The sequence below is a fragment of the Anser cygnoides genome, chromosome 1, assembly GCF_040182565.1.
Source record: "Anser cygnoides isolate HZ-2024a breed goose chromosome 1, Taihu_goose_T2T_genome, whole genome shotgun sequence".
Lineage (NCBI taxonomy): Eukaryota > Metazoa > Chordata > Aves > Anseriformes > Anatidae > Anser > Anser cygnoides.
In genome coordinates, this window is record NC_089873.1 from 97,239,380 (window position 1) to 97,253,599 (window position 14,220).

General features: G+C 37.4%; 1 protein-coding gene across 37 annotated transcripts in view; it reads right to left on the bottom strand.

Annotated features, from left to right (window-relative positions):
- The window catches only part of ZBTB20 (zinc finger and BTB domain containing 20), a 480,501-nt gene that overhangs the window by 404,486 nt on the left and 61,795 nt on the right, over window positions 1-14,220 (bottom strand). The gene's annotated exons all lie outside the window — the stretch shown is intronic.

Genomic DNA, 14,220 nt, shown 5'->3' on the forward strand with positions numbered 1-14,220 from the left:
CTTCTTTCCAAGGTCCAGAGAGACAGCAGTAAGAGAACTCAAAATATTATCTCACGTCTTTCCGTATCTACATTTTTGTTTAGTGCTTGGGTTTTGTTGTGCACATCTTTGTTTGTTTGTTTGTTTGTTACTCCTGCTAGGCCACACTGCTCTGTAGACCTAACTAGCTATATTTCCATAGCCAGTTGGAATAGGGGCACTGGATTTCTGACACGACACTGAGAACCTTGCCTCAGACACCAATATTCTCGGCTTTATGATCTTTTGATAGAGAAGATGGTCATTTTTTGTTTCAGCAAAGGGAGAAACAGGGTATAGGACTCATTATGGACAACCACACATTGGTTTTGACTCTCTATAACAACAGCCTGACACTCATAGTTTATACTCTTTGTATGAAAACCCCATGTGCTGCATTTCACTGTAGAAGGAAATAACCTTAACAGGAAAATCCTAGCACCCAAACAAAACTCTTCGCCAGTGAAATGCCATTTCCTGCTTTCTGCCCAGCACAAAAAGGTATAAGACATCCAGTAAAAGTAAAGATCACTTGCATCAACCTTTCACATGCGTCAAAATATTCATTAACTCAAGTAGGTTATTGAGTTATTCAGGTTATTCAGTAGGTAACTGTGTGTTTGAGGGAGGTGTAAATGGGGAACTATTTTGTGGCACCGAATCTATCTTGGCCTGCCTGTATTTGCATTTCCTGCCCTTCCAGTATTCCCTATCACATAAAATTATCTCTTCAGCCCCTAAGTTGTTTTGTTTTAAGCACTTTATACCCCCTGAACACTCAACACTGAGATCTTACTGAACATTAAACAAGCAGATTCCCATCTTTGTCTTTAAAAGGATAAAATAAAAGTAGTTACCTATTAGACTAAAAATACTTTTTCTCCACCTGCTTGTTAGAATTGGCATGTTACAGCAGCATGCACATGCCTAACAAGCTTCCAAAAGAAGGACTGGAAGTAAGTGAATTCATCTAGAAGTAAATGTAAACTAAATAGCCGTATATTGGCTAAAGTGTATGTCCCAGAATACAAATAGTCTGCTGACAAGAAAAGGCCAAAACGTAGGAAGATATACCCTTGCCTTGGCTGACCTCAACAGGAGTTTTGCATGTGTAAGGACGAACCAAGAAATTCAGGGATTTAGCCATAAAAGAAAAGCACTACCAGGAAACAAAGAAAGAAGAAAAACAGTGAGAGAAGGAAACATTAGAGAAGACAACATGTAGGGGAAGGTTAAGAGTAAACAGGAAAATGCGAGGCAATAAGTAGGAAACAGGAGAAGCAAAGGACACATTGATTTCTTAAAGCTTTTAAAGGATTGACTGCAAGTCTCTCTGCTCAATACATATTAGTATTTAATATGCCAAAAGACAACTAACTGAATTTATTTATATTAGAAGGAAAGCCTGTTCTGATTTGGATGCATTTCGCTAAGTTCCTCTCCTCATCCATACCAAAATGGTAGTCTCCAGCTTTCTCTTAGCTTCCTCCCCCACTTGTACTCATAGCTTCGCTCTCCCTCTAGCTCTCATTAAAACAGTTTGCTGATGAGAAGGAACCATTTTTTCCCTTGCTAGTAATGGAAAAAGCAGCAACAGCCTCCCTTCTCTCTCTCTCAGGCCCCAGCTCAGCAAGGAATTTTTATCAGAAGACTGCTGAATTGACCCACAGAGGAGCAAAATTTGCAACTGAGAAGTAAGGAGTCATGTGACAGCTGAATTTCCCTCCAGCCGTCTGTTTACATACCAGGAAGATGCCAGGATACTGGTGAAGTGTGCTTAGCTTCTTTTTAAAAAATCCCTCTGTGATAAAATGTCTTAGCAGCCTAGCACATTTGCTATTAGCTTCTGATATTACAAATGAAGGAAAATGATGGGAGCTCTATTACTATCATTCCAGAGAGCATTCCACAGGGAACAACTCTGGATGAAGAAAAGAAATTATGGACTTTCTCTCAGAGATGAGCATATCTTAGTGTGGCAGATATGATCCACACGACAAAAAGGTTTCAAACCTATTACATATCCAGTAGAAAATGTAAGAGAATTTTAAACAGACACATTCTGCTTAATTCAAATAAAATTAAACCAGTTGATTAAGAATATGTCTTAAACTCACATGGAGAGTACCATCCATCTTTAAAAGTCTGACCCCCAATCTCTGTATATTATTCTTGGCAGAGATATGTCCACACTCCGTCATTTTGTCTTAAGTCGGTCTTAGGACCCAGCTGTTCTGATATTGATGAAAATGGAAATTTAGACCCTGAAATATTTCATTTAACTATTATTTAAGAAATATTATTGCTTAAATGAGACACATCATTCACAAAAGAAAAAAAAGGAAAAAATGAAAGAAAGAAAGAAAAAAGAAAGAAAAAAAAGGAAAAAGCTCATGAAAATCTGTTTTTTCTTCCTTTTTAAATGCATTATCTGTATCCAAATTTTATAACAATCCACAAATGTGTTTAGTCATCCTTACCACAGGGGAAGAATGTAAGTAGGGAATTTCTGTCTGACAAAAAACCTGCAAAGTGATAAAGCTTCTAATTTTGACTTCAGTGGAAATTTTGCTTGAGTATGGATTCAAAGGATTTGGCCTATGCTTTGCAGATGACTGGGATTCAAGCATATTATTACTTAGATAATCGTTTTGCTAGAATCATCAAGTGTGCTCTTAAAAGGACTGGAGGGAATGAGTTTGACAAGAGATCAAAGAGATCAATTATTATTGTGTCCAGTAGACATAAAGTGTCCATTGGACACCAGCTGGATGGGCAGAAGAGAGGAATTAATGCTATTTAGTTTTAGGGTGCTAACATAAAAAGTAGAGTAATTTCTTTCCTTCCCAAAAGCATGGTTGGCATTTATATTGCCATTCCTTATGTAATGAAACTTTCCTAATATTTATTATTTATCAAAAATACTAGTTTTGAATGTTTCCCTAAGAAGCTAATGAACCCAATTTTTATTTCTAATTATAAAAAGCAGGCAGCTCTTCCTAACAGGCCAAATACTGAAATCCTTGCCCAGCATTTAGACTGTCCACTGTTACAGATGTGACCAAGATTCCCCATGAGAGCTAGCTAGTAAGTCTGGAGAAATCTGGCCAGGCATCTTGATAATGAAAAGAAATATACGGGCTGTGCAGCCTCATAACTTTCGTGTCTGGAGTCTGTTTGTTTTTTTTTCTCTCCATTGAGCACTCTTTCCCTCCTCTGAAAAGATGTGGAAGGCAACAAGGGAAAAAAAAGCAACAACCCATCACAGAGTTGATCTGAATCTCCCCAAAGAAGCAGACAGAAAAAATGTCTCCTCAAAAGCAAATCCCAGGTGAAAGCTCCACGTCTCAGTTTTGTAGAGCTAAAGAAGAGAAGGGATGCAGATATTCTTTACTCCGGAACAACCTAGCCTCTAAACTTGTATTTAGAGCTTGTAAGTAGCTCTTTGTTTAGCCTTTGATTTTGATAGGTAGCAATAATTTGGCACTATTGCTCAGAGTCCATCTCTTTTATTTGCTATATGTTATAACCAACTTACATCTGCACACGTCATTGCAGAATTTGGCCATGAGATCTTGAAAGTAATGAGCAGTTCTATGACTCAATTGTGATATTGGTTTCTTCAAAACCTATTCCGTCAAAACTCTGTGAAACTGCAAAAAGGATATGAAGATAATATCAATACACACTGCAGCTGGCTACATAAGGAGTTGTAGAGGAAGAATAAGGGTTACCAGAGCAGGAAAATACTGTTAATTACTTAGCATTGTTTCTTGAGGCATAATACCAGTATCTGGAAACTGCACATTCCTACCTGTATACCACATCAATATTACAAGGAATAAATCTTTCAAGCAGAAAAGAGAAACTGAAAAGACAGATGAAACAAAAAAAAAAACCAACAACAAAAAAAAAGAAAAAAGAAAAAGCAACCCAAAAATGGTTGCTTTATATATATAGCACTATATATTATCTGCAAATGTTCAGCTGGTAACTTAACTTGTCTTACTCCCCCTTTCAGCAAAACTATGAGCATCACAACTGTCAGATTTCTTCTCCGGTGTGTCCAGTGATGGAAGTTCATAAAAAGCTAAAGGATAATGCTCAGTAGAAGCCAATAATAAGTTTGTGTTAAAATACCCACTTAATAAGAATGCCACTGAGACAGTGAATTTCCACCTTGGGTATGAAACGCTGGCATACTCAAGTTTCCCCTGTTTGAGGGGCTTAGGCAATGCTCTGTTCAAGAAGCTACAGATAAGCCTGTACTCCCATTATTTTGTTGTGAATTAGCTCAGCAGAACGGACTTTTATTCTGATATGACTCAAGCAAAAAGTACTCTGGACAGATATACCAGAAAAACAGAAAATACCCCACAAACAGCAATCATGTCGTTATTATGTAAAGTGTTTACAGGATTAGGCAGTAACAGCAGTGACATGATAACACATAGTAAGGCCTCATCCTGGAAGGCTCTCTCGTCTGAATAATCCTAAATAAGTGTGTGCAGTCCTTTGCAGGGATTGTAAAGTGCAGAAAACTATGAAATTTGGGTGGAAAGAGATCAAAAAGCTCAAGCACACAGTAGTGGTGTGTCTCACTTAAAATTCTACAGAAAACAAACAGAAATTCATAAATAGGATTGTCTCTGACTTTTGATCTTGTCTGTGGGACACAAGATCTCTTCCCTGAGAATAAATACACCAAAGCAAAAGCAACCCCTCCCTTGACATTTTATTATATTTCTGTAATTGTCTCGATATACCAGATCAATTGCATTTGAAAATGCAGCTATTAAACCATAACTAGACCATCTTCGGAGCCTTTGTTTGTCAATTGCATCAAACAACAATTCTTCTGCAGACAAGAAATCAGACTGTATTTTCACAATAATTGCAAGTCATTTCTAGGAGAAAGAGGTAGCAACAATACCCAAGGAAATAAAATAACACACTTTTGTGCTTTCCCATCAAACCCGATAGTGGTATGGGTTTAAATCAGTCAGAGGCAGCTACGCATGAGAGATTGCACTCTGCAGGCTCTATCAGTCAGAAGTCAAGGATACACGTCCATGATTTATCATACTTTTCATGGTAATTAGCTAGAGTGCCATTTTGCTTCCAGTAGCATCACTCAACTTTCTTTTTTTAATTTGGTCTTTTTTTCTGCAAATGAATTTACATATTTCTCAGTCTCTCATCCCCTACTATGTTTTATTTATGAATATAGGCCTTCCTGATGGTAACTTTAATGTGAAGAAGGTAGTAATTAGTGTACCTATCTGCTAAGTTAATCCCTTTCCCACAATGTCTGCAGAGAAGTTTAAGGTAAGTAACAGTTTACAGTCAATATTAGGTTTAATTATGCTTAATGAGGGTAACTGTCTCTGTTTACTAACTGCACCTAGGTGTGTAGCTCCTATATGAGTTTTTCTCCCAGCCTCATTCTGCACTGTTAATAGTGCCACTGTGCACGGTATGTGTGGTGCTTTAATGCATGAAACTGCTCCAGGAGAGCCAAGCAAGTGAGGCACCTGTTTCAACTCAGATTCAGTGGTAGGAGAACAGTCTTAAAACAATGGCAGCTTTGTGTAAGAAGGAAGTTTTGTTGTCTGGTATTTGAGTGTATGCAGTATATCAGGGAAAAAAAAAAATCAGACATTCCCCAAGCCCCTCTTCTTAAAAAAAAAAAAAAAAAAGAAATGAAATCAAAATAAATACATAAATTTAAATTAAATTAAAATAAATAAAACAAAGCACTTGTTCCCAATTTTAAGAGATCATCCCCCAAAATGTTTCCAGTAGGAGTTACTACACCCATTTGGTTCATCTAATGCTACGTTAACAATCCATACCTTAAAGGAAGTTACACAAAACAATGAAGGCTTCTTGTCTTACTCATATTGCAGCTATCCTACAGAGCTAAAAAGTTTCTAGAGATAACTGGAGACTACACTAATGTCATCTTTTAACTTTATACCAGAAAAAAAGACAAAAACAAAATGTCACATCCAAACCCACCTAGACTCTAGCTGCTCCATTTTTAGTCTGTTGCTTCAGCCTGCAACTTCCTAAAATGATAATCTAGATTTGAGTTTACTTCATTACTTTTTGCCATAATATTTTCCTTTGTGACTTCATGTATTACCCCCTTGGGAAATTCATGCAATGGGAAATTTTTATACATATTTATAACAACCCATGAAAAATGTAACTAAGTCTTTGATTCCCTAGGATGCATGGATTTGTTTTTTGTTATTTTTGTGTGCATGTGTATGTGCGTGCACACGCATGAGGGACTACGTGTGCAGGAGAAATGCCTAAAAACAAAGCAGTTTGATTTCCAGTGAGAAACGGAACTAGAACACACAAAAATTGTTCTGTAAAAGGAGAGGTTAGTTCATTTGATATTTCCACGGCAGTAAGAAGCAAGTTCTGCATTTTGTTCATATCAGGGAAATGTGAAGTTTACTTAGACATAGCTTAGGGGGCTTGTTTGTATTTCTGTTTTCTTTTTTGGCCTAGTGAGCACTCTGCATGAGTCCACATGTTCCCTCCTTATTTTTGGCATTGGCAAGACTTCAAGAAGAAAAAATCTTTGGTTAGAAAATTGTTTAAAAAAGGGGGAAAACCTTCAGCTTTTGTTTTTAAAAAAACACCCAATTATTTGAATGTCAAAGTATTAGTTACTAAAGTAAGATTTTATCTAAAGGCTAAATTCTAATTCTAGAAGCTCAATCCGGATCAGCATGCTTTGATTGTACAAGTTTTAATATCTAAGCTCAAGTCTCTTTCTTAAGGCTTGTATTATTTCTACAACGGGCCAGACTATAACCCTAACATCCATATTACTGGATGTTATATCCATATTACTGGATGTTAGGGAAAAGAATTCTAAAAAATAAGTGAGATTTTGTAACCGAGTGTCTTTCCTTCTCAATATTGTGTTCCAGAAAAACGTGATCTAAACATTTAAAAACAAGTCTAACTATGATGCAAAACTAAGAGCTACTTAATGAAAAAGTAGACACCTGCTTTCAAAGTGACAGTATATTCTTCTCTTTGCCATTTAAGACATCCATATTCAAATAAACATGGACTCCATTATGAGATGAAAATTATTTACATGCACATATAATTTTTTCAGAGAACTAAGGAGGATTTTTATCCAAGAAAGGAGCAGAAGTAGGAAGGGTCACTTTACTGTTTGAACATAAAATCCAGCAGCTAGTTTAATTTAATGAGTTAAAAAACTACGGAATGATTCTAAGGATCTTGAAAATTTAAAGAACTCTTGATTTCAAGCATATGTTATGAAAAAATCTAAGTGAGTAATGTATACACTACTTAATATAAGTGGCCAATACCAGGAAAGGGCATATTCAAGATACTTCTCACCTGCTGCTGCCTTGCAGTTACTGCCATAAACAACGTTTGGGTGACTGAACCTGTTTATGAAGCAAAGTCCTAGAATTAGAGGCAACAGGATTACCTGCAGGCCACTGATGCTCAGTGTACATACACGTGTAACTGTCTCCTCAAAAATCCACAGGCAGATCTCCAAACCATAGCAGGTAGATCTCCCTGAGAGGAAGATGGAACTGTGCATTATTATGAAAATTTGTGCAGCTCCCTTCCCCAGACACTGGCTAGAAAAAAAACACCACACACTTCTCTGCAGAGCCTGGGAGAATGGTGGGCTTGCTTACTTGGCTCAATGTGGATAATAACTAGGCTTTTCCCATTACAGTGTTGCCTCCACACACCTCTCTGCTCAGATTCACCAATTATAATGAAGAACCTTGGGAGGATAAGGATTTTTAAAACTAATTGCAAGACAACCAAAGAAAAAACTGTTTTTCAAATGTCCAGAGTTTGCTTCAGAAAAATCTTTTTTTTTCCCAAGATCTGGGGAAGTTCAGTCACCTCTAAATGAATTCAAGAGTCTGCTGCAGTACAGTGTATCAACAGAGAGGAAGGAGGTCATGCTCCCTTGACGACCTCTGAAACAAAGACGAGAGTCTCCAGTCTTGCTTGAGGAGCTTACCTGAGAAACCTACAGTTTGACGGCCTCCAGAATATCAAGGAGGCTTAAAGCATATGTTCAAATCATGTTTATATCTCAGGTAAGCACTTGGGACTTGAACATCGTGTTTTAATCACCTACCAATCAAACTGTTAGAACATAACTTACAAGAGAACTCTTACACATGGGAATTGAGATCTTGGGGCCAAACCCATCTCATAAAGAACATCTACATGTGCCTATAAACATCATTGTAAACATACTTTCATATAGAGGAAGGAAAATGTTTCTGATCACAGTTCTGCAAATGACAATTCAGATTATTAAAAAATTAAAGGCAGATTCTGTATGTAATGAAAATACTCTATGAGTGACTAAGTAGCAACATTTCTTGATCCTTTATTTTCTTCAAAATTGATTTCTTGCCAGGAAAAAAAAAAAAAAAAAAGCTTTCAGCTGCTTGTCTCTCAGAAGAGACTGCCTACTTTTGCAAATTCCCTCTGCCTTCCTTAAGATATGCCTTCTGAAGGCAAAGGGACTCACATAATCCCCGAAGTCCTATTAATATCAATAAGAATGATACAGGTTTGATTCAAAACAACCAGAGGGAATGGCTACAATGGGCTCAAAGCTGTTTTTCAGAGTCAGAATGGTCTGTATCATCTACTTGGCGCTAAAACATGCTTGCTGCTGCCATGCAAATGGTCCAGCTCATACTGCTGCTGACTTCTTGCTGTCTCTCATCTTATTGTCTGATATTTTATTTGCTGGTACAGGAGAAAGAGGGGTTTGGTCTTTTAAATGACCCTCATTTCTAATAGCACTGAGTTAAGTAGCAATGCTGTCCTGCTATTGATACTACTGCATAACGTAGGTTGGTCTTGACTAGAAGGTTTACAAACTTGGATGAGACACATGTAGGGTGTTCAACGGCACCACCACAATGTCACCATGCAAACATTTGAATTAGCTCTAAGAGAAAAATAGATGTCCACCTACAGAAAGAGGGTGTAGGGAGAGAGAGAGAGAGAGATGCTGAGACAGAGAAAGAGAGGGAAAGGGAGGGAGACAAAGAAAGGAGGGAAATTGGGAAGAAAGGAGAGATGAAGGGGGAAAAAGAGGGAGGGAGGAGGAAATTAAAAAGAATTTCAGAGTACTACTCAGTGGAAGATATATCTATGGAACTTTATGGGACACAGTAATGTTTTGAAGAGAAAATTTTGTTCTACCAGATGGAAGACTTACCACTCCCTTTAACAATTAGTCCCTTGCCAACCCAAGTTCTAATTGCATGAACTGTAGTAGCCAAGTGCCTACTGGGTTTAAAAAAGACAACATAAAAGAAATCTGACCGGGGGAGAAAATCTGACCAGAAGAAAAAACAAACAACAACAAAAGCAAAAAACAACACACTGCCCTGAGCTATCCACTGAAGAAAACTACCTTTCTCAAAACAAACACCAGAGATACTAAAGATCAGTATTTTAATCTGTTTGGACATCTGAATATTGACATCTGGACAGCAAAATAACTATTTTTTCTTTTCACTGAAGGTAAACTGAGTCAGTGAAAGAGAAGAAAGGCTTTATTACCAAATTTTGTTCTATGTCCCAAAAATGCTCATGTGTCATCAAAAATGTGTCATCTGTACCACATCCACCAAGTATTACGAGATGACCCACACTTACGATGAAAAAAATCTGACTTAAAGGAAAGTTTTGTCTTGGCTTCCACCCCAGCAGTCAATACAACTGCATATATCTGAGCAAGAACCATGGTGGTTAAATACCTTCTTCTGAATCTCAAAAGACTTCACTGATGTTCTGTTTTTTGCCCGTACTTTTTTTCACTCCCAGCGGACAGGGACGATGTCTTTTTCAGAGAGAATGTGTCAGATCATGGCCCCTGGCAAATCAACATGAATCGCTAAGAAAGAAAATTTTAACATCCTCCAGTTCCACTTTTAAAGTGCTAAATGAGGAAACCTGTTGTGCTAGTGTGTTGATTAGAGGAACTGTAAATGTCTTTACCAAAATAAAACATTCTCTCTCCCATCTTTTCTTTTTATATAGGAAAGTATACACACTGACCTTGCATTGTTAGTTTTACTACAATATCTGCTGAAAACCACAATGCGTATACACGCAGGTAAACATAAACACACACACACCACTGAACTTTGTGTTGGCAGCCAGACTGTGGTAACCCATGTCCCCTGGGCAGCAATCAGCTATGAAGGAACAGGAAAAAGTGAGTGTAATGATTAACTAGCCCAGTGGGCTATTATTCATGGAAGGTAGAGCAGCAGCATTGCAGACTGTGATGCTGGTCGCCTCTCCCTCTGGAATGCTGCCGGATGCCTGGAATCAAACTTAGCACAGAAAAAAAACAGCAAATCTAATGTCAACATAAGAAAGAAGCTGAATTTTGCCTCCTGGACTCTGCATGTAAGGAAGAAACTTGCAGGAGCAAAGATTTTCTGTTAAGCTTGATGTTGAAAGGATATGACAAATATTCCCATTTATCAAATATGTATGTGCAGTTTATGGTAAGACTAATAAGGTTATTGGTATCAGCTATAGGCAATTATTTTCTATACAGCATGAAGTAAACAACTTTAATGGCAACTGGCAAGTACCAATGTTGTTAGGAGCAGCCATGGTATTAATATTGGAGCAGATGGTTAAAGGGCATCCATTTAGTTGAAAGACTAAACAATGGGTTTCCCTCTAGCCAATCAGGGAAAAATCAAAGTCATCATAGCTGTTCCCCCTCTGTTGGTGCTTTACCCTGCAGTCCCCAGAAAGCTCCAGAAATTCCTTCAAAATTCTTTCAAATCTTTCCAATGCTTTTCAAGTAGTGCATCAAAGGTGAGCATACCACAACGCCCACTGTACTTCTCCCACTGTTACCGCAGTCAGCATTTAGCAGTGAGGCAATACACTACTGCCTGGACTTCAGCTTTGGGAAACCAAATTCAACCTGATCTCTTCTAGTTTTCAATGATTTAACCTCATCAGTCATGATAAAGAAGAAAATTAAAGTTTAAGCTTTTTATTATTTTTTTTACAACAAAAGCATTTGCTGTTTATTTAAGAAGACCTTGAAAAAAACTATTTAGAAAAAAAAAAAAAAAAGCAAATTCTTTCTTTCAATAAACTCTCTTTCCCTCTGAAAGGCTTTGCTCTGTGTGTGGATTATTCATTTACTTTAATTATTTTGAAGTGCCTCTGTTCGAGTGGGCAGGAGTTAAGTATCCACAACATCAGCGTAAGTCCTAGAACTAGTTGTTGTAAACAAAATGTTCTGCAGTGGCCTAAATCTGCATAAGTAGCAAGCCTTGAGAATTTTGGAAGTTCTTTTCCACAAAGAGTAATTCTGGGAACCCTGAAACCTATGGGACCCAATTCCCTGAGCATATATTGTGGGACTTACATTGTATAGATGGGTCATATCTCTCTAATCAGGAATGCAGATATAAATCCTTCTTCTCATCTTGTAGGAAAACAAACTTGTTGCTCCTATTTGAATGTGGAAAGCAAAATCTCACCTGTAAGAGGCTGGTACAGACAATGCAACTGGCCAGACATTTTCATCTACCACAAATAAGGGTTTATTAGGACACAATGACCAAGTGATATAACAGAACTCAGAGAGTCAGAACAACATAAGCAACTAGGCACATAATCAAAAACAAACAGCAATCTTTCATAATCTCTGTAATCACCTCTCTTTGTCTCACGCACATCCACACATATACCCATGTACAGTAACAGGAATACGTAAGTTGTTGTCCCTTGTTAAATGTTTTCATTGCCCAGATGTCTTCCTGGTTAATAAATACACACGCTAAGAACAACAAGAAAACAAGCTCTAAGAAAAAGCCCTTGGAAAACTTCAGACGGAAGACTTTGGATGTAGTTATGTGAAGACATTCACAGAAGGGAGAAGAAGAACAAAGTCTGAGGAAAATATACAAGATTAAACTATTATCACTTCACATGCAGTGGACTTTGACTTGAACAAGGACTCCAAAAATAAACACAACTAACATTTAAATCACAAGCTCTATTTTCAGTGACACCCTTTCTCACGTGACTGTATGTACACTCAAAAACAAAACCCCAGCAGCTAACATCCACAGCTTTGAGAAATTTTGATCCCAAGGATCGAGCTAACATCCAAACTTTCCATTGCGTCCACAGGCTTCTACGATTACATTCTTAAATAAAAGCACAAATGAAACGAAACTAAAACCAAAGAGAGAGAAACCAACTGAAATCAGCTGAAATGAGCATATGGAAGGTATGATGTAGACATCTGGAAAACCAGAAAACATCACCTCTGGTAAATCTCGTTTTGTATGTCTCCCCACTTTCAATCTGCATTCCTGTTCCTTGTGCATACTTCCACATAAATGTATAGCTCCTCTGCACTGTTGCCAATAGTTACACCCAATACTTACAGGTAAGCCTGCAACTCTCTTCCTCTACAGAGGTAAAAGAGAATGGAGGGAAATCAACAGCATGAAGGAAGTATGAAGTATGAAAACAATTCTGCACTTTCTCACCCGCAGTTGGTTATATCTTAGGAACAGTTGCTTTAAAATACAAGTTGTTGTTGAGGTTTGATTTAGAAATCCCTGTCAGTTTTGACATTCAGGTGAAAGTATTACTGCTGGCTCCAGAACAATTTGCATATCTTATCACTAAATAAAATGTCTGAGGTGTGTACCAATCTGATGAAATTATAAACAAGAGTCCACATAAGCACACGTCTTCCTGTTTGATTTCTGTCCTCTTCACTAATCTATAATAAATTATATGATCATCTCATTCTAGCCAGAGGTTTAACTGTGCATGTAAAAAGGAAAATGATAGCAGCCTATTCTTTTTCACACTTTACAGCTGAGAACCTGACAAAATTGTGGATTTGGTGAACAAGCAGAAAAGCTTATTTTGTTACCATCTACCCCTCTTTATAAGCCACACAACTGGTAGAAAATCCCATGTATTTATGTATCTTTAAAAAGTCTCCCACACTCAACATAAACAAGTAAATAGATACAATAAACTACACCTTTTTTTACTGCAATGACTAATATACATGCTTAACTTTATGTCCTGCAATTAATCTCATCTACTTCAACAGGATTACTCATAATGCTGTGAGTGAAATACATGTGTAAATCCTTGCAGAATCATGGCCTGAATTGCCAGCAGTATTACATGGAACAATTAAATGCCCAGGCCTAGAATGGCTCTTCAGAAAGATTAGAAGAAATCTTTAGGCATAAGAGGTAACAAAATCTACTCCAGGGAGAAGCTATGAGAAGAACAGTGTTCAGGGAATTGTCTTCCCTTGGGAAATTCACCTGTCACCACATTCTTCCAGTAACATTACATGCACCTTCTTCATCTACCAGTTATCACCTTCGCTCACCACTCTTTTCTCACTCATCAAAAACCTTTCTCCTTCTCCGCACATCCTCCTGCAGCTGCTTTGTGCCAAAGGAGACAGGAGATACATCTCACTTCTTTTTATTCTTTTGTGCAGTAAAACAGGAGTAGAGCACACTCTGGCCCTTATATTGACTACCTTAGTAACAAAACAGTTCACATGCTAATTAACTGAGCTGGGTGCACAATTGAACACTGCCACCAACTTTGCTTCTTAACCTGCTACTGAATCATTCACATGCTAGTCTCTTAACCCTCTCACTGAAGATTATTTGTTCAGTATACCCTATGGACAATCCTTAATCTGTATTTTCTTTACGTGAGTTCATTACAAGAAGCTGCTGATCAAAATGTATACAAATTGAATATCCAAACTGTCTAGTTCCACCTCCTGATGAGTAGCTTACCACCTGGCTTCCTATGTAAATACTCACAAATGCTATATCAATTTTTTTCTCTGTACATTATTTAGTGTTTGACTAAAATCCATGGCTTCCACAAACACTTCCGCTTGACAAAGTCAATTCCTTAAAAGTTCAAATGACTATTTGTCACTAACATTTCACCTCTACTAATGAACTGCAAAAATGAATGATAGAAAATGCAAAGCTGTATTATGCTTAGCAGTTAACATTTTAATAAGGAGGAGATTAGCAATTTTTAATACCTCCAGTGCTTTGTTATATACAGTAGCACAATAACTGAATATTTTAATTG